At 36.2% G+C, this 19655-nt stretch overlaps 1 protein-coding gene across 1 annotated transcript in view; it reads left to right on the forward strand.

Moving 5' to 3' along the window:
• The window catches only part of LOC145687936 (F-box/LRR-repeat protein 5-like), a 147524-nt gene that overhangs the window by 94789 nt on the left and 33080 nt on the right, over nucleotides 1-19655 (forward strand). The gene's annotated exons all lie outside the window — the stretch shown is intronic.

Raw genomic sequence — 19655 nt, forward strand, 5'->3', positions numbered from 1 at the left:
ACTTTGTAAACAACAGTATCAGACTGTTTAACTGGGTTACTTATTTCGCACCTTAAAACAATTTTCATAACCAACTTTCAATTCGTTGTGAATTCCATTGCTTCTACCCTCGCTAGCCCTGCACCCCACCGAGATTGCAACCGGGATTTTTTAGTATTCTTGTTTCTTCCCTACGGCAATTCTTACTTACCGTTTAATTGTTTGTGTAAACTAACGCTTCTATTCTAACATTATGAGAGCTCCTTCGTGGCTAAGCGGTCGGTGTACGCGCCTTTGACGTGGGAGACCCAGGTTCGATTCCCGGCGGGAGCTCATGTGGTTCGGATTCCACGTTAATCAGTAGGTCCCGTCTCATATAGCTTCGCTACTGAAAGAGACGTTAAACAAAAAATAACTCAACTCAACTCACATTATAACTGGAAACGTTGCTTTTTCAACTATTGATGGACCGACTACTAATGTAGTCAAAACTACTAGTCCGATTAGAAAGATTCCAACACTTTAGATTTGAGAGCTATCATTTACAGCAATTTCACTATCTTTACATTTTGTCGTATCTGCACTCATAACAAAGTTGACCTATGGTAATGGACTTTGATTACACCCTATATATATATTTAATGTATATAAACCTGTATTGCTAACGTGGCGTGAGAATATAATTACTACGTTAGCAATACAAGTTTATTTATTTTACGACCTCCCCGACGAACACCACCTTTACGAAGGCACGAACGTGTCGGGTGGGGAGGATTGCGTGCTACAGTGAAATTTAGAGCTATGTCGGCGGTAGTTCACTACCAGAAGGGCCACCCATGCCGAATTGGTCTAAATGGAGTAGCCAGACGAAGAGTGTTCTGGGAGAAGGCAGCAGTTCTGCAGTAGCTAAGTCGTGGAAATCATAGCGGTTAGTACGGTAAGTTGGATATTAGTCCCAGGCATGGTCAGAGTGACTTCAACGGCTGGAATATTGCAAGGTGGAAGGCAACGGGAAACCACCACTCTGTTTTTCCCTAGTTTGCTGACAGCAGAAAGAGAACATATGTACAATAGTCTTTGGCAGGTCCAAATATAGTTCTGGAGGCGAAGTATCCCCCATTCTGATCTCTGGGAGGGGGATGTTTTGGAAAGGACTATTGTACGAGAGAGTAACAATGTGGGGAAGATAGCTAAAAGAAGGAAGATAAGCAAGAGCAAAAGCTTTAGGATAGAGACATGGAACATACGTACTATGTTACAGGGAGGAAAATTCAAAAATCTTAAACAAGAAATGAAACAAAATAATCTAGACTTGGTGGGAGTTTGTGAAGTTAGATGGGAAGGTAATAGGGAGTGAAGAAGCTTAGAGTATAGAAAATGGAAGTGGGTAGGGTAATGAAAAGGGTGGTCATAATAGTGTAAGAATAGTACTTGGTAAGCGCTTAAAAGAGAAGATACTGGAAGTAAAATTTCTTGATGACAGAGTTATAATAAGACTTAAAAGTAAAAAAGAGGGATCTAGTGGTGATATAGACATACACCCTGATCACTTCTCACACAGCTGAAGAAGTAAAGGAAAATTATGAGAATATAGAGGAAAGTTTAGGCAGGACGCATAGAGGTGCATGCATAATTTTAACACACTCGCTGCCACGAGTACCACCGGTGGTCACACCATACTCACTTTAAAGGACCACGTGTATCACCGGTAGTCACACCATACTCACTTCAGAGGACCACGTGAACCACCGGTGGACAGGCAACCTTTACTCTTTGAGGCCTTGGGCTCTACCAACGGGCACATATAGCGTAAAATGGAGTATGTATTTTAGAAGAAATGACCTCCACATGTAACATATAAAAATGGTTCACGGCTTCCTGGAGTATTTAATGTTATTTTGCATGTTTAAAAAAAGCTCTTAACTACTGACTTATTTTACAAAGTTAGATTTATTTTATTATTATTTATTTATTTATTTATTTTTGAAAAGCTGTAATGGTACACGTTTAATTGATTTACGCACAAAAGTGGTTGCTAATGTTTATTCATTATAATTGTATACGTTCTTTACTGCTTAGTCATACATTCTTTGCCTAATGCACGCTCAAGCAGGTTGTAAGGACATGGAGGGATATTTTCGTTGTCATCGCAAGGACATCATCAAAAACTACCTGGCAACACTTTTACTTACTTTCAGTGATCCTAATCAGTTGAACATTCCAACAATAGAAGGTGTTAAAATAACCGATATTCTGATAAAATCAGAAAGTGGAAGTTCTATTGATATACATGCTGAACCAGACTTTGTACCAGAAACCTCGGAAACATCTTCCGAAAATGATACTGAAGCAGCTGCAGACCACACTATTAGTTCTGAGTCGGACGATGTGAATGAAACCATCGCGCGTGTTGGAGTGTGGAAGTCTGTTCAAAGTGCAAGGAAAATCCGCAATATGACCCCTCGCAATGTTGTTGTTGATCCCCTAGTTAGTGATCAGCTGAGGGGAAGATCTCCTTATGAGTGTGATGGTGAAATATTCCTATTAGTAACAAAAACAAGCTGTTACGCTCATCAAAAGCTCTCTATGGCAAATAGGACACAACAAACAAAATCAAGACGACAGAGCTCGGTAGATACAAATGATCAAGAAATGAAAACTTTTCTTGCCATTATAATGTGGATGGGCTTAGTTCAGTATCCGAAAGTAGCTGATTATTGGTCACGAAAATCCATATATGCGAACAAAGTGTCCAAAGAGATGAGCAGGAACCGATTTGAACGGCTTGTAGCTATGTTTGACGTAAGTGATAATGAAAATCGGGATCCCAATGGCCGAATCTACAAAATATCCAACATTTTAAACATTTTGGTTTCCAAATTTCAGGGATATGTCATCATCACCAAGAAAGTACCTAAAACACTCATAAAAAGATTTTCCCCTCAATTGATCACCAACTATAGGAAATCAACACCACCAACATTGCGAGGGGTCACGTTGCAGATCTTCCTTGCACCTTGAACAGACTTCTACACTCCAACACACGCGATGGTCTAAGTTTCCAGTACAAGGTCTGAATCAGCATCTTAATCATTAAAAAAAAAAAAAAAAAAAACTAATATCACTACAACTTTTACTTTCTGATTCCATCAGAACATCGGTTATTTTATCACCTTCTATTATGGACATTTTGAACTGAATGATTGAGATCACTGAAAGTAAATAAGTGTTGCCAGGCAGTATTTGATGATGTCCCTGCGATGACAAGAAAACATCCCTCCATGTCCTTATAACCTGCTTGGGTGTGCATTAGACAGGGAACGTCTGACTGAGCGGTAAAGAACGTATACAATTATAATGATCAAAGATTAGCAATTTTATTTTATACTAAACAGAGAAGACAACAATGTCAAAAAATGTAGTGTCCACCGGTGGTACACGTGGCCTCAGGATGTAAATTTACAATCTGGGACCATGGGTGGACACTTTCACAGGGACGCCAATAGAGGGCCAATAAGACAAAACAACAACATATATTAAAAATTGCACCACTCTGATTATGGTAAGGTAAAAAAAAAAGAAGAAAAAAAAGAAAGATCACCTGGCCCCACGGTGACAGTCACGCAAAGCGAGTTTGACAGCGAGAGTGTTAATAGGAGATTTTAATGTAGTTGCGGGCGAATGGCACAAAGGTGGTGGTGTTTAAGCGAAAGAAATGAAAGGGTAGAAGGACTGGTCAATTTCTGTAGATAGAATTCACCAGTAATTGGAAACACTTGGTTCAACACAAGAGAAGAAGGTATACATGGAAATCCTCAGTAGATGGCCGAAGATATCAAATAGACTATGTTATGATTCAGGACAAGTATCGGAATAGCTTGTATAACACGAGGATCATTCTCGGGGTCCATTTTTTCTCTGATGATAACCGTGTGCTGACCGAAATGGATATTCAGCTGAAAAATGTAGGCAGAAGAAAAGTAGGCAACAAGATGTTGAATAATGAAAAGTTGAAAAACAAGGCAGTAAGAAATCTTTTCTTGGAAAAATTCGATGAAAAGTAGACAAACGAGGAAAAGAGAGGTGCAGGTAATAGCAAACGGTGATAGCATATTAAACTTTACATACAACAGACTACAGAATAAGCAGTAGGTTATCGCAAACACAAAACGTCTAAGAAACCATGGGTTACAGAACAGATGTTGCAGAAAATGAGGGAAAGAAGGGCGTTGAAACAGGTTGATACAGAAGAGGGCAGAAAGATGTACAGGAAGTTAAGCAAGAAGTTACGAAGGGAAACAGAGCAAAAAAAGAGTTTTACAAAGGAAATGAATCGTGAGAAAATAGAAGAATTAGAAAGAGTTGGGAAACATAAAATGTACAAGAAGGCGAAGTCCATGTATTTGCAGAGGAAACAAGCAGGAAAGAATAGGAAAGAATGAGGGGTGGCAGGAAAGAATAAGAATGAGTAGATGGTTAGCGAAAGAAGTGAAGTCTTAGGAAAATGGAAAGAATATTTGTAAATTATTCATTGTAGCTTCGGAAAATTCCAAATTGCTAATAAAACTCCAACTGACCAAAGCAGTATATATATTTTAAGAGTATATTACTATTAACACACACACACACACATATATATATATATATATATATATATATATATATATATATATATATATATATATATATATATATATATATATATATATTACTTCGGTCAGTTGGAGTTTTATTAGGAAAGAATATATTGAGGACTTACATGAGAATAGGTATAGACCGTGTGGCCTAAATGTTGAAGTAAAAAATGAAGTACGCGAGGCTGATGATGGGTTTAGTATTCTTCGGAATGAGTTTGGAGAAGTTATATCCGAGATTAAGAATAGAAAGGCAACCGGGATAGATAAATATACCAATTGAACTCATTAAGAATATGCGAGACAAGGGAAAAATTAATTGTTCCGACTCTGCAATGAAATACAGGATGGCCCGAAAGTAGGTATACACCACTGCATTGATCAAGTATAACATTCTAGCTTATGGGTTTATTTGCTTCGGCACTTCCGAGCTTAAGATGTAAGTAAAAACACATTAAGAACAAATAATAAACAAACTAAGTCTACCTGATGGATAACAATAAAAAAGCATATAAAAAAGCAATGAATTGATCAGTACGGGACTGTATACCTCCTTTTGGGCCACCCTGTATATGAAACGGAGTGTGGACAAAATATTTTCTAAAGTCGATCATGATACCGATGGCTAAGAAATCGAACCGAAAAAGATATGAGAACTATAGAACTATTAGTCTCATATCGCATGCAGCAAAAATTTTGCTTCGAATACTAAACAGAAAGTTATATGGAAGAGCAAATAAAAAAAGTTGAGGAGGAACAGTTCTGGTTTAATAGAGGTAAGGGCACAAGAGATGCAATTGGATTTTTAAGGGTAGTCAGTGAATGGTTTATAGAAAAAGGGAAAGAGATGTATGTTATATTAATTGATCTTAGAAAAGGGTCTTGACAGTGTAAACTGGGAATTGCTGGGAGTTCTAAGGAAGGTTGGTCTGCAATGGAACAATCGAAGACTCGTCAGAAACGTACTTATGAGCGAACAAGTAAGAGTTAGAATAGGGGAGGAAATGACAGTGGAAAGTGCAATTGGAAGGAGAGTTGGACAGGGATGTCTCTTGCCAACATTATTTAACATCTATCTAGAAGAAATTTTGAAAAAGAGCCTACATAATGAATGCGACATTTCGGTAGGAGGTTGAATAAGTAGTTGTGTACGGTTTGCAGATGATATGGCACTTGTTGTGGAATCTAAAAGAAAACCAATAAAACGTTAGAAAACTTGAGGTAGGGCTGTAAAGAATATGAGATGAATATAAACATGAGAAAGACAAAAGCCATTCTGATTGAAACGAAGGGATCGGTGACAAGTGTAGATGTAGGAAGGGAGAAATTAGAACAGGTGACTAGTTTTCGATACCTGGGTTGTATTATTAGTGATGATATGAAGTGTGAACGTGAAATAAAAGCAAGGACAGGAATGGTAAAAGAAGCCTTTAGGAGGAAGAAAAGACTATTTTGTGGGATCTTGAATAAAAAGTTTACTAAAAGATATAAAATTATTCATGTAGATTATTGTACTGTATTGGTCAGAAACTTGGACATTACTTAAAGTGATGAAAAACTACTGGAAGCTTTCGAAATGTGTATGTGGAGAAGAATGATGAGAATTATCTGGAACGAGTGGAAAACAAATGAGAGGGTGTTAGTAATTGTGGGGGCTAAAGAACAATTTTAGATGTAGCTAAAAAGAGAAAGAGAACATTGGCTAAGAAGGAACTGTATCATGGGGGACGTACCAGTGGGTATCCTGGCAGGAAAGAGAGTGGGCGAAGAAGGCTACAGTTGATGGATGGTATCAGTGGTACGATATTAACTGGTGGCCACTGGCCAAACCAGTGTCCAGTTGGACAGTGGTAACCGGTTATTATCTGGTACCAAAATGTTCACCATCCTCTTAGGTATTGATCAACATCTATATCATATCTCTATAATGTATGGTTCCCGAGATATGGCTCTTTAAATCTCCGGAAATCGGCCATTTTTTTGTCCAATATCTCGGGGACGGTGAGAGAACTGCGAAAGATCCCATCACTTTCTCAGATAATTTTTGATGCTCTATCAAATGGAGGGCTCAAAATTGAAAAAAAAATCGCAAATAACAGACAGACAGACACACACAGACATAGATAATTCACTAACGAACTTTTTAAGTTCGTTGAAAAGACCTTAGGTTTTGGAATACCCTCGTACATTGGGAAAATAGGAGAAACATACTGCCATCTGTTGACGATAGTTGAGTCTTTACAATCACCTTAATATGTTTATATATTCCAGTATGAGGAGATGGTAACCAACCATCTCTTTGAGAAACTTACGAGCGGAATCTGAAACGAAAATTATAGAAGTTTAAAAAATTTAAGGAAAGCTCTGATGAATATGGGATAAAAATAAATGTTACGAAGACTGGTAACAATGGCGATTGGAATGAAGGGAACTGTACCAAATATAGAAGTTTGAGAGGAACAGGTGAAACACATGAATAGTTTGAGGAGTCTAGTAGCATCGTTACTGAAGATGTAAATTATGAACTGGAAATAAATGCAAGAATAGCAGCGGCGAAAGAAAGACCTTTCAAACAAGAAAAGCGTATTTTGTAGGTTATTGAAGAAAGAAAAGACACATAAAATATTTCGTGTCGAATATACTGTGCTGAGCAGAAACGTGAACATTGGAAGGGAGCGACTGGAAGCGTTAGAAATGTGGATGTAGAGAAGCATGCAAACTAGCTGGGTGGTACGGAAATGTAATGAAGGAATGTTAGCGAAACTTGTTGAAAATAAAAGTAATACTGTAGATAGTTAAAATCCTAAATCTAGAAAGTCTGAGATGAAGAAAAACCGTCAAAGGCATGATACGGAACAAGGGTCCTAAACCATGTGAAAACATTCACAAGACACACGTATTCTACAAAGTATTTCTAGTTGTATTCTTAAACCAGGATGTCTATTGATATTGGAAATTCTGGGAATTTGTATCGATACTGGAAGTACTGGAATTTATTCAGTAATACTCGAGAAATGTGAAAATTCTCTTTGAGACCCTTCAAGATCGTAACCCCCCATTCGGGATGTAAGTGGCGATAGAGTTAACAGGCCAACCACTGAAAAACTTGCAACTGATGAGACCAAACAACTGGAACTGAAGCGAAAAGCTGTTCTGAGGTTAAAAAAAAAAAAAAAAAAAAAAAAAAAAAAAAAACAGAAGCGTCATAAGCAGAAATGGAAGCTTGAGAAAAATAGTTAACCCTTTTCTTGACAATGTATCCTTTGGGATACATAATTTTTTTGAACATTTTTCGTTCTTTGACTACCTATTTTGGCAATGTATCCTATGGGATACATTACATCACAGCCTTGTCTAAATAAAACATGTAACTAAAATGTGCAATTATCTATTATTTTATAATGGCACGGAAGTCGCATCCAGTATTTTTTCTGAGCAACACAAGTATCCTTGCCAAGAAAAGGGTTAAGTTGTAACCAGAAAAGTGCATGGGGTCCCTGGTTCGATCCCCCGCCAAGTAAGCTTATGGTGGACAACATTGTGTCTGTGGCTTTCCTTTCACATTCTCATTTCACCAATTCTTCCATCACCGTTCACTTGCCTTAATCATTCGTCTCCCTTAGCCTAAAGGACATAACGTGGGACGTTAAACTGGAAGGTGTAATTAGGATGTTTTAACTTTGTATTCATTTAATATTTTTGAAGTGTCAATACAGCACATATAAATGTTTTAAGTATAAATATTAAACATTTTATTCTTTGATATTTGTAACTAATTGGTCCTGTACTTAACATTGCTTTCTGTACTAAATGTAATACCAATGAAATAAAAAGTCAGTACATATGTAATACAGTGAACCAATTGACCAAAAGGTTGGCTGCTAGGAATGAGTGGAAACAAAAAACAAACAAACAAACAAAAAAAGTGTGCGCGCATTACGACAGGCATTCTGGAAAAAATTACGTTCAGAAAACAGTTACTTTTTTATTATTTTTATTTTATTTTATTTTAACCCACTAGCTTCTGCGATTTCTTCCTGTTATAATGTTGAAGAAAACTTTCTTTTTATTTTCAATATATTTTACAGGCTGTTAAATATCAGCATAGAGTTGTTATGTTGTGGCACTCACTTTTTTTTTTTTTTTTTTTTTTTAGTTTACCATAATATACTGAAATTTTTCCTAGCAAAACACTGGAAATATCCTAGTGAACTCCAGTAGACTCCCTGTATACCAAACGTGCAGAATTTGAGTTGCTATACTCTTGTTTATTTTATTGTTTGTATTGTATGTTCTTTAGGATCATGTTGAACTCAGGTCACGATAATAGTACCTTAGGTAGTATAGAGTAAAGCGCTCGGCCTAAGTAACAGTTCGAAAAGGAGCTTGAGGCTGCCCATGTTTGCGCCCATGAACACGGCGTCCTGGATTTGAAACTTCGCCATGATTGAAAAATATTTAGCGTAATGTAAACGCGGAAGGTTAGACTAAGACGAGACAAGAGATTAGGTATAAACAGCTTGCTCTGTGGTATCGCACGGTTCAAAATGTAGTATTTGATGTTCCGACATCAATTCCATAATATTTATTTTGTATGGATTCAGTCACAGCTGGGAAGTTAATGCGCTACTGTGTGATGCGGAAGTTGAGGTCACCCACTCCTTTGCGTGGGTAGTAGACGTAAGCAGACGTCTTACATTCAGATTCAAACATGGATGTTTTTTTTTTTTTTGTTTTTTTTTTCTCAAGTACCTGCTTCTTGAAATTAGAATTATTAATGTTTTGCTTTCGTCAACTCTTTATGAAGTAATCAGCGAACTTTCTTTTAAGCACAGAGCTCAAAGTTCATCTTCTTTTATTGGCTGATATTGCTCTCTCTCTCTCTCTCTCGCTCTCGCTCTCTGTAGTAATTATACAGAATTTAAAGTCAGGAACCAGTGAAGAGGATAACGGGCAGAACATTGCCTTTATGCTGTACGTGCTTCACTTGTCTGTCGCCATTCTGAAAATACTTCCGTAAATATTCCACCGTACTTTTCATTTTGTAACATGGTCCGGAACTTATGTTATAGTCCTGTAATGTATCATTCTGTAGGCGACATAATGTGGTGAGAAATGGCGTTATCTGCGAAACTAATTGCGTAATGGTCTGCGCACGTGCCAACTGCACTAGGTTCTAATCTCCGCGTGGTTCGCAGCCCACGTAAATAGTAGGTTCCGTTCTTTAACACTCGCCCAATGGAGATCGAGTCATTTTTGACCCATAAATGTTTTATTTTAACTTTTTTTCTATTTCTTCTTCCTTTTTCCGGTCATCTGCCTAGGTATACTTCTTTTAACATACGTACCAGGCAGTAGCATTTTTATTACCTTAACATTCTTTATTTGTCAGCCACAAATAGACAATTCTTTGTATGGGTCTTGAATGACCCAGTCTGCGCTGTTTACGTGAAGAATATTTTATTTGTCTTGTCTATCTCACACTGTCCGATTTGTTGCCATATTTATCACTGACGCTCCAACATGTCAGCAGTCTTGCCAGGTGGCAAAAAAAAAAAAAAAAAAAAAAAGACAAACCGGGAAATTCATATCAGTGGCGGGAATGCGGGATATCTCCTTCCAAATATGTAGGATACGAGATAATTTTCTTCAAAAATAGACACCAATGGAAACGCATGGTACAACTTATATATATGCATATCTGGGTATGTTTATGCACATTAATTATTTGCGGCAAATATTGAATCATATTGCAAAATTTCATGTCTACGGACGGGAAATTTCCCTTCACGAACTGGTAACACTGCCTGTCAGAGTAAACATCAAACTAAGGAACTGACATATTTTGATAAGTAGACCAAGACCAACAGTGGCGGGTCTAGATGAGCCGGGGAGCCTAGGTCCCTCAGTTGTTTGAGTAACAAAAAATAAGTGAAAATATTATTTATATTTTTGAAAGTTTATAGTAAGTTATCATATTCTGGGTTCTGGCTGCTCCCCACCTATTACCTTCTATATCCGCCACTGAAGACCAATATGCTCATCACCAATATCAAGCTTTAAATTAATTTGAAATCAAGTAATAATACTATATTCTCCTTAAAAAACAAATAAAATATTTAGGAGTCAGAAATGATCCTATCTTCGTCGGAAGCGTTATGTCTAGTATCTTCGATGGGCGAGTGTTAAAACCTCGGTGTTGCATAGTAACGTAAAGCAGAAATCAATCAATAATTAAAAAATAAATAAATAAATAAATAAAACTTTAACATGTGAAGATTCAGAGTAGGCCTTGCTAAGATGGGAGATGGTCTATATCGGAAATTTTCAGAGTAGAGGCTTCAGATTCCAAAATTCCTTATGTAAAATTGAGATCTGGTGATCGAGGTAGTGTGGATTGAGATCTCATCATTCCATATACTTCCTTCCTCCAATCTAAATGTAGGAAACACGTCATCCAACCGGTTGTGTATAATATCTGCAAGAGGAAACATTAGTACTATTGAGTTCAGACTTTTGTAACCACCTTCATTTAATACTAACTTGAGTCAGTTTCATTATTTTTCTTTTTGTTGTGTTATAGCAATCCCGTGGAAATACGCCCTTACGAATCAGAATAGAACAAAGAACTTGATCATTTCCAATACCTGCGAAGTCTTTTGACGAAAGATGCTTATCGCACCAAAGAGTTCAGATCAAGGGTGACCAAAACTAAAAAGGCATTTAACAATAAAAGATCGCTCCTAACTAGCAGGCATATCATTGGACTAAGGAAGAGGCTGGTCAGGTGCTATATGAAGGGTAAGGGGAAAAAACAAGGAATGTCCATGTATGTGCTTTTTCGGGTGCTTTGTCCTATCTGTTGGTGACTCTTGGTACTATTTGACTGCATATGCCATGCATGCGCACATCTAGAAATGTCCATGTAAAAAAGGACAAGAGATTTAACTAACCCTATTCATTTTACGCTCTTTTCAATATTAAAACACCGTTTTCTCGAAAATGCAGTTTTGTGACATTCCTTGTTTTGTCCCCTTACCCTTCATATATGGACCATGGGAATATATAATTGAGAGACTTGGACATTACGGAAGTTAGAGAATAAAAACGAAAAGAGCTTCGAAATATAATGTTGGAGGAAGGGGGAAAAGATAAAATGGACGGAGAGAGTAACAAACAAGGATGACGTAAAACAGGTAGAAGAGAAGATGACGCTATTAGCCAGCATGCTTCGTAGTATAGCCAATTGCATTGGACACATTTTGCGAAGAAATTGTATTCTTCATATCGCCAGGGAGGGAAAGATGAAAGCGAAACGTGGAAAAATGAAATGAAATCTTTGAATTTTACGTCCCACGGTTATACCGGTTAGGCTAAAGGAGACGGTGATGATGAAGAATGAATGAAATGGTGGAATGAAGAAAGTGGGAGGAAACGGGAAAACCCCGAGGAAACCCACGCACACGGTGTTTGTCCACCACAAAGCTCACTTGGCGGGGGCTGGGAGGGAAACGCGGAGTAAGAAGAAGAACACAAGTAATGGAAGCGTTGAAAAGTAGAAGGAAATATGGGAGTTAAAAGAGTGTGGAAGATTGATTTCCAAACCAAAATCTAGGGAAAAAAAAAAAACTCAGTAGTCCCAGGACCTGCCAACAGGCAAAATAAGTAATAATAATATATCGATATATACGAGTCTTGATTTAAAAAAAAAAAAAAAAAAAAAAAAAAAAACGTGGAATTTTAGACTTTCCTGAGTTGTATAGGTCCAATTGTGAAAATTCTTTTTCTTGTCTTGGAACTCTTATCCCTGACATTTCTTGACATTGATAACCGTGTTGGATGCCTACTTTATCGTTGGCTGTCGATAGGGTTACACGTATTGTTGTGGGCTCAGTGACTTTCGACTAGCAGAAAAATGGAAAAGAAAATTTGTGTTATTTTTCACATTAAGAATGGAATATGTGCAGCACCAAGTTGAATAATGTGCAACACCTGCCTCTCTATTTAAGCTCTTTGCCGTTCGAGGAGGAGGGGGGAGCTTCAAGGTAAAAGGTCCTATCCGGTTGCAATGATGTAATCAAACTTTTGGGGGAGATGGCTAAAATTCAGCTCAAATGTAGAAGAGACTATGTAGATTCTATATTCCAAAAGCAAATTGTCCTAAACATAGTCAAAAATCACGAAACATTAACATTAATGCCAATAGAAAATCAATGAAAAAAATGAAGTAGTACACATATCTCAGAAACTATAATAAGGAGATGGCTAATTGAAAGCTTATTGCAAAGATATAATGAAGAGCTTAAAAATGACGAATAACGGTAAGGTAACTATGGATGAAACATTGTCTGAAAAACAAGTTGTCTGAGTAAAATAAATAATAATGATAAAGTATATGCACCTTCTTCGAATTAGCCAGGGCGCCCCACGCGGAGTTTACATCCTTGAAATATCTCACATCTAGATTTGGGATATCCAGACTCGATTTAGCATGCAACGTGACTTTTGGCTTGATCACGTGACACAGTTTGGTCCTTGTGGCAGTCGGATAGGCCCTTTCGTACTCTATATGGTACTATACGAACATAAATGTATAAATGAAGCATAAAATAGGTTTACTACTTCAAAAATAAATAAATAAAATAAAGATAAAATAAATAAAAATAAAAAATAAAAGGTACGTACCATGACATTAAAGTCTTTCGCTCCAATACGAACAAAATTATAAGGCATTTTCGGAAAATTTCGCCCAAAGAAAACTCATCCCCAAAACTTCACTACCCCTTGTGGATTTTTCCATAAGAAAATGACTTATGCTATTTGTTAGTGTTATTAATGGAATATTTGTAAATAAAGTAACAAAATCGCAGAAGTATTTCACAAAATGGTAAAAAAAGTGTCCCCCCCCCAAAAAAAAAAGAGAGAGTAAACTACTGCTTGTTGATATTCCCATAGAAGCTATTTACGCAACATTATAGGAATATTAATGAAATTGTTTATTTATGAAATATGAACAAAATCACCTGAATCGTTTTTGAGATAATCGTCCGAAAAAAAAAAAAAAAGACTCACCCTCCAAGAGTTAACTACCCCTTCTCGATTTTTCTCAAAGAAACAATTCATACCATAGTATAGGATTATTATGTAACACTTTTTCGGTATGTATGGGCTATAAAACTTGTAAATCCGTTGAAATTCGTTTTTTCTTTCTTTCTTTCCTCTTCCACAATCACCATACTTTCTTCTCTTTCCGCGGTCGAAAAAACAACAAATGAAGCAAAGGTGTGATCTGAGCCCATTTCAGTAAAGTGTCTATTATGTAAGACCTCCAAAAATAATTTATACATTCACAAGGCGTTAAGTTGTGTCAAATATTATCCTTTTAATTTTACTTGTAAAACATGGAATAGTCTCCACTATACCATTTCCAAAAGAACTGAAAATAGTTTAAAATGCTGCTGATACCCCATCATATGAAAAAGATATATTTCCCTAAGATAAATCAAAAATTCATTCTGAGCCCTACTTTAGTAAAACGGCAACTGGACCTCCTAGTAGTAGTAAAAATGTTTACTAAGGTTTTGTATTCTAAGGGGCCCAAATTTCATCTTTTAAAAGGAGGGCCCAACTTCATATTTTCCACGGGGACCCAAATATCAATGTTTGTCGTCCAAGGAAAATTTCCAAGCTACATGTCTCTTCCCAAACAACCAAAACCATTGCTGTATCAACAAAAGAGTATGCTTTGTGCTTGTTGGACTTCTCGGGATATTGTATACATGAAAAATTGAAAACCGTGAATCGCAGAAGTGTTATTTTGCTTGAGATACCCCATAGACATGTTTTCAATTTTCTCTCCACTCAATTCCAAAAAGCCAATAAAGGGTTAAGCATGCGAGTCACATTGTCGAAGGTTCGGAATCGTCGTACTTGCACATAGCTGCCTAACGAATACGTCGGTGCATTGTCCGGGAAATATGAGGGCTGCATTAGCACTTCTTAACCACATTGGATTATAGTATAAGGATCGTAGGATAGTATAAGGATTATCTTAATAACGAGCGTTTTTGCATTAACCATTTCTTTGATTCACGTTCCACTGAGAGGCCGCGGTGGCTCAGTAATAGAGCGTTCACTTCTGGTGCATGGGGTCCTTAATTCGATCCCAGCTTGCGCCAAGTGAGCTTTGTGGTGGACAAGCACCAAACACCATGTGTGTGAGTTTTCTCGGGGTTCTTTCGTTTCCTCCCAGTTTCTTTATTCCACTATTTCATTCATTTTTCAACATCATCGTCTCCTTTAGTCTAGCCGGCATAAGTGTGGGACGTAAAACTCGAAGATTTCATTTTAACGTTCCGTTGAGTTGTACCATCGTGAGATCCATCTGCCCGAGCGTTGAAGACAGGTTATTGCTACTGTTGGTAAAGCACTTTTTGTTATTAAAGACCGACAGAACTGTTGGGTACCAAATACTATTTTATATAGCACAAAATTCAGAAATGACAAAAGAACGGAAACAAACAAGTAATAATAAAATATGTATAATTCATAAACAAATGAAATGGAGAAAATGTAGTTACTACGAAATATTTCTTTAAACTATCATAGGACACTGTCATTGTATATATCAACTAAATTTCTAAAAATTAATATATATATATATATATATATATTACTTTATTGTCTTCATTGATGAGTAAATGGGCACTTAACACTGTGACAATTAGTTTTAATCCAAAGGGATTGTAATTAGTTAGAGTTCTGACAGGTTCACTTAAATGCACTTAGAGCAATAGTTTTGGAATTTTATAGTCCTATCAAGCACCTTCTTAAATACGTAATACCAACGACTTTCCCAAATAATCTCTTGTATTATGTGGTGATTTTACCTCACAAAGTGTGCATTATGCATTATAGTAGATAGAATTATAGGGAACTAGATGAATACCCGTTTTTCGCACGGGGAGAATACGTTTCATTTTGGACATAAAGGACAATGAAGGCTAAGTTTGGATTTAAACGGCATCGGAAGTGTTAATGTTCATCTCAGCGGCCCCGAAAACTCTGGATTTGGTACTAATATCGGTCATTTTCGATCATTTTTATACATCTCCTCCTCCTCCAAGTTGTGGGGCTGAATTTGGATTTAACCAGAATCGAAAGTGTCACTGTTCGTCTTAGCGACACCGAAAACTATAAATTTAACACTAATATCGGTCATTTTCGATCATTTTTAAATATCTTCCCTCCTCCCTTTCCCCTAAGTTTCACCGTCAAAATAAAATAATAAAAACCATCCCAGACCCGAACCTCATCTTGAAAATTTGATCGACGTCGGTAGGGTTGTTGAAGAGTTATTAAGTCACAAAGATAGTCACTTTCATTTATATATATGAATGAAAGTGAAATGATAAGTTGCACCTCTCCCCTACGTTGCTTCGTCAAAGTGAAATGATAAAAACCACCCCAGGTGCGAACCTTGTCTATGTTGAAAATTTGATCGAGATTGGTCGGGGGGTTCAAGAGGTACAAAGTCACACAATGAGTTTCAATTTTATATATTAGACTAATAATAATAATAATAATAATAATAATAATAATAATAATAATAATAAAAATAAAAATAAAATATACACCAACTTTAATAAAGACATTTAAACATTTTCTAGTAGTTTATCATGTATTTTGAAGCGAGCACTCTTCAAAGTGTACCATGGTGTGCAAAACTTTGTTCTGACTAGTGCATGAAACAAACAAGTAAGATAATTTAGAATATTGTCTCTTTTGAGTCCAAGAATACGTTAGCAGAAGAATTAATAACAATGCATTTGCTAAAAGTTAACCTTTCCTCAGATATAACCCCGAAAAGAAGAATACTTTTTCTCCTTTCACAAACGTATCTTATGCAAGCCTTCTGTATCTGGAGCTTGTACTCTGTTGGGGGTAAATAAACAAATAAATAAATAATGTCTGTATTCCCCAAAATAGACTCCAGTATTCATATCTACGTGAGTAGTAGTCTCTATAACAGTAATAATAATAATAGGACAAAAAGAAAGAAAACCTAAGAATAGAAAGGCTACTTTTTTTTTGATAGAAAAGTAACTGGACTTTTGATTTACTGTTTGTTGGAGATTTAGTTGAAATGTCATTAAAGGTTTTCTTCAGAAATTACAAAATCAAACGATTAGAATTCCAGACAAAAGAATGATTGTTTGGTTTTGCCATAGAAAGTTTGGTAATTTCTCGAAGGATAAAAAGAAGGAAAAAAAAGGAAAAGAAACATACATTTCGAAGACAATCAAGCAACAGGGATCTTATTACACGTTACTAACTTCAATGCCGTTAAACGCATTCTTCGCTGTATGAATCACAATGCTACATACAAAGGAAATCACGTGCAATATCCGTAAATATGTTTACTAGAATTCTTGTAATATTATATGTTTGTTTATCTCACAGTATTTCTTATACGGAAGAATTCAAGATGGCGGACTCTTCCTCTCGTACGTTATGACATCATTGCCATTGTCTGAATCACGTTAGATAGGGGCAGCCAATGAGTGGCTCGGGAAGTCTTCTGCGCATGAGCGTTTTAGTTTATTGAGGTTCTAACTTGTGTCTTGTGTGCATCGTTTTGGCGTTAGGTCTGTAAAATTTTATGTAAATTATACTATTTTTTCAAAATTAGAATTGTTTGTTTGAACAAATATTATAGATAAAGTAGTGGAGTTTCAGCAGGAACATTAGAAAACTTAAAACATGTTCTAAATTCTAAGTTTTTAAGTATTAGTGTTAGAAAGTGGCGTCGCTGCACGGCCATGTGGTGACGAATGTTCACACTATTCTACATTTCCCAAAATAACAGTAAAAACAAAAGGTAATACAAAAATTTAGATAGTGCAGCGTCTTAGAACACTAGAATATTATAAGAGAGAGTGATATAAGGTTTGGACATATTATTGTCAACTGGAAATGCCTCGTGGTGATTTGATGACGTCATAACATGGTTAGGACATTTCTGAGCTGAAAATAATAATACAGAAACCTCAGCACTCTATTTTATAGTGCCTCATGTGTTCTGGTGCTGTAGAACATACATTAATATTAGTTTTGGTTGTGACAGTTATTTAACACGCACACACATACAAAAAGAGAGAGAGAGAGAAACTAGCCTTGGAAGATTTTTTTTTTTTTTTTTCGAATGTCCCGTAAGTTGTGTCTGTCTAATCGAACACTTTGTGTAATGTTGATGAATTATTGAATACCATCGCCAGGAAAGTGTTAACTTATGTCCATTTTCAAAATGGCTACTTATACAAACAGGCACTGAGGCACTGGAGTGACGCCTTCTGACTTGTACGTGTTGCAAGTTTGACTAAGATTACCATTTGATTTTCTCATTGCTTGTTGAAAAATAACTTTTGGCTTCCTCTGGATTTTCAGATAGGTGCCCTGAGTTACAAGTTGTGTTTTATAACATAGTTTTAGAAGTTGCAGTAATAACCCTATTATCTTTTTTTTTTCTTCTCTTTTTCGGTATAAAAACTGTTAACTAGAAGATCAAGTCAAAGAGTTCAGCTAAATCCATAGCACATGAAAGCTGCTCAGTTTGTACTAAGTTACTTCCAATGATAGCAGGTATTTACGGTAATGCTGAAGATTTTAACGTTAGCTAATGTCAGCAGCTATATTTCTGTGTAAACCAAACTGTTAACCCCAATCATCTTTGGTTTGTGTGGTCCTGTTTGTCGGTTGTCGGTGGTAACACAGAAATATAGCTGCTGACATTGGCTAACGTTAAAATCTTCAGCATTTGCTGACTCAGTGTTGTGGGGGCAATTGAAGTGCTCCAGTGGGTAAAATTCCGGTTCTCGAAGCCATAAATACTATGTTATTGTGTTGGGAGTTTATGTGCTGACTAAGCATAATCAGTTAGTTGAACATGTGCCACCTGGTCCGCTAGAGTCCTTCATAGGTTGGTAGTTAGCTCCGCCCTTTTTCACGTGAACTCTTTTGAAAGTTGTATGTATTAATGTTTTCCAGTTTCTTGTGAATGATGAGCTTAATTCTGAAATATCAATATATCAAAAGGCAGGATATGATCATTGAAATTTTATTTATAATACTTAAAATAGTAAATAAATAAATAAATAAAACTTTGAATAATTGAATTATGGTTTAGTTCTAACAGGTCATAATTCATTTAGTGATTGTGTCATTTTTATGCAGAAATTTGCAGTTTTCTTAAATCCTAGAAATATAGTGAAATTAATCGAATCTCTCAGGATCTTCATTTCTATGTTCAACATTTTCAGTATTTAGACTAAAAGCTTAGTGGAATCGTCCATTTGCATTATTTTGTAACTTAATCAATGAAGGACTCGAAGGAAAGATGGGACATGTTAAATATCAAAATGGAAGATCTGAAGTTCTGAATGCTTTTGGAAAGACCTGGTAATATATTTCTAAATTACTTATAGCGAATGGGTAGATCTAATTCAACACCCATACAATTTAAAAGATGTGACTTTGTACTTAAATACTAATTGCATAGAATGAGAATACTTGAATATGAACAACATATCTAAAGCTCAGTTTCCCAAATAAATAAACGTGTTCTCGCATTTATGTTTTTAAAGATATATTGATATTGAAGTAGTGCAGCGAGATGTACATGTATCTTAAGAACACGAGATTCTAACCGAATTTCCTTTTTTTCTTTCTTTTTTGAAGCAGTGCTGAATATTTTCTTTTCTAAAAAATTGATTTACAAATATGTTCATTGCCATGTTCTTCTCCGTCAGAGTTTTCTTTTTTTTTTTTTTTTAATCTAATTGCTTGAGTTTTTTGAGTGTTTTGAAACTTGGGGAAGGGGCAGTCCAAATGAAATCAATCAATTTCCAGGTCAAAGGTTGCTGACAAAATTTATTTACTTTTTAAATTTTTTTACCTAAGTTTGTACCACATTTGAGGAGCTGGAAACGGGTATTCATTTATTCTTTAGCCGCGCAGGTTTGTGTGTAGCGGCCATTTTGTATA

This window comes from Thermobia domestica, chromosome 6 (genome assembly GCF_964235325.1).
Source record: "Thermobia domestica chromosome 6, izTheDome1.hap1.1, whole genome shotgun sequence".
In the NCBI taxonomy this organism is placed as follows: domain Eukaryota; kingdom Metazoa; phylum Arthropoda; class Insecta; order Zygentoma; family Lepismatidae; genus Thermobia; species Thermobia domestica.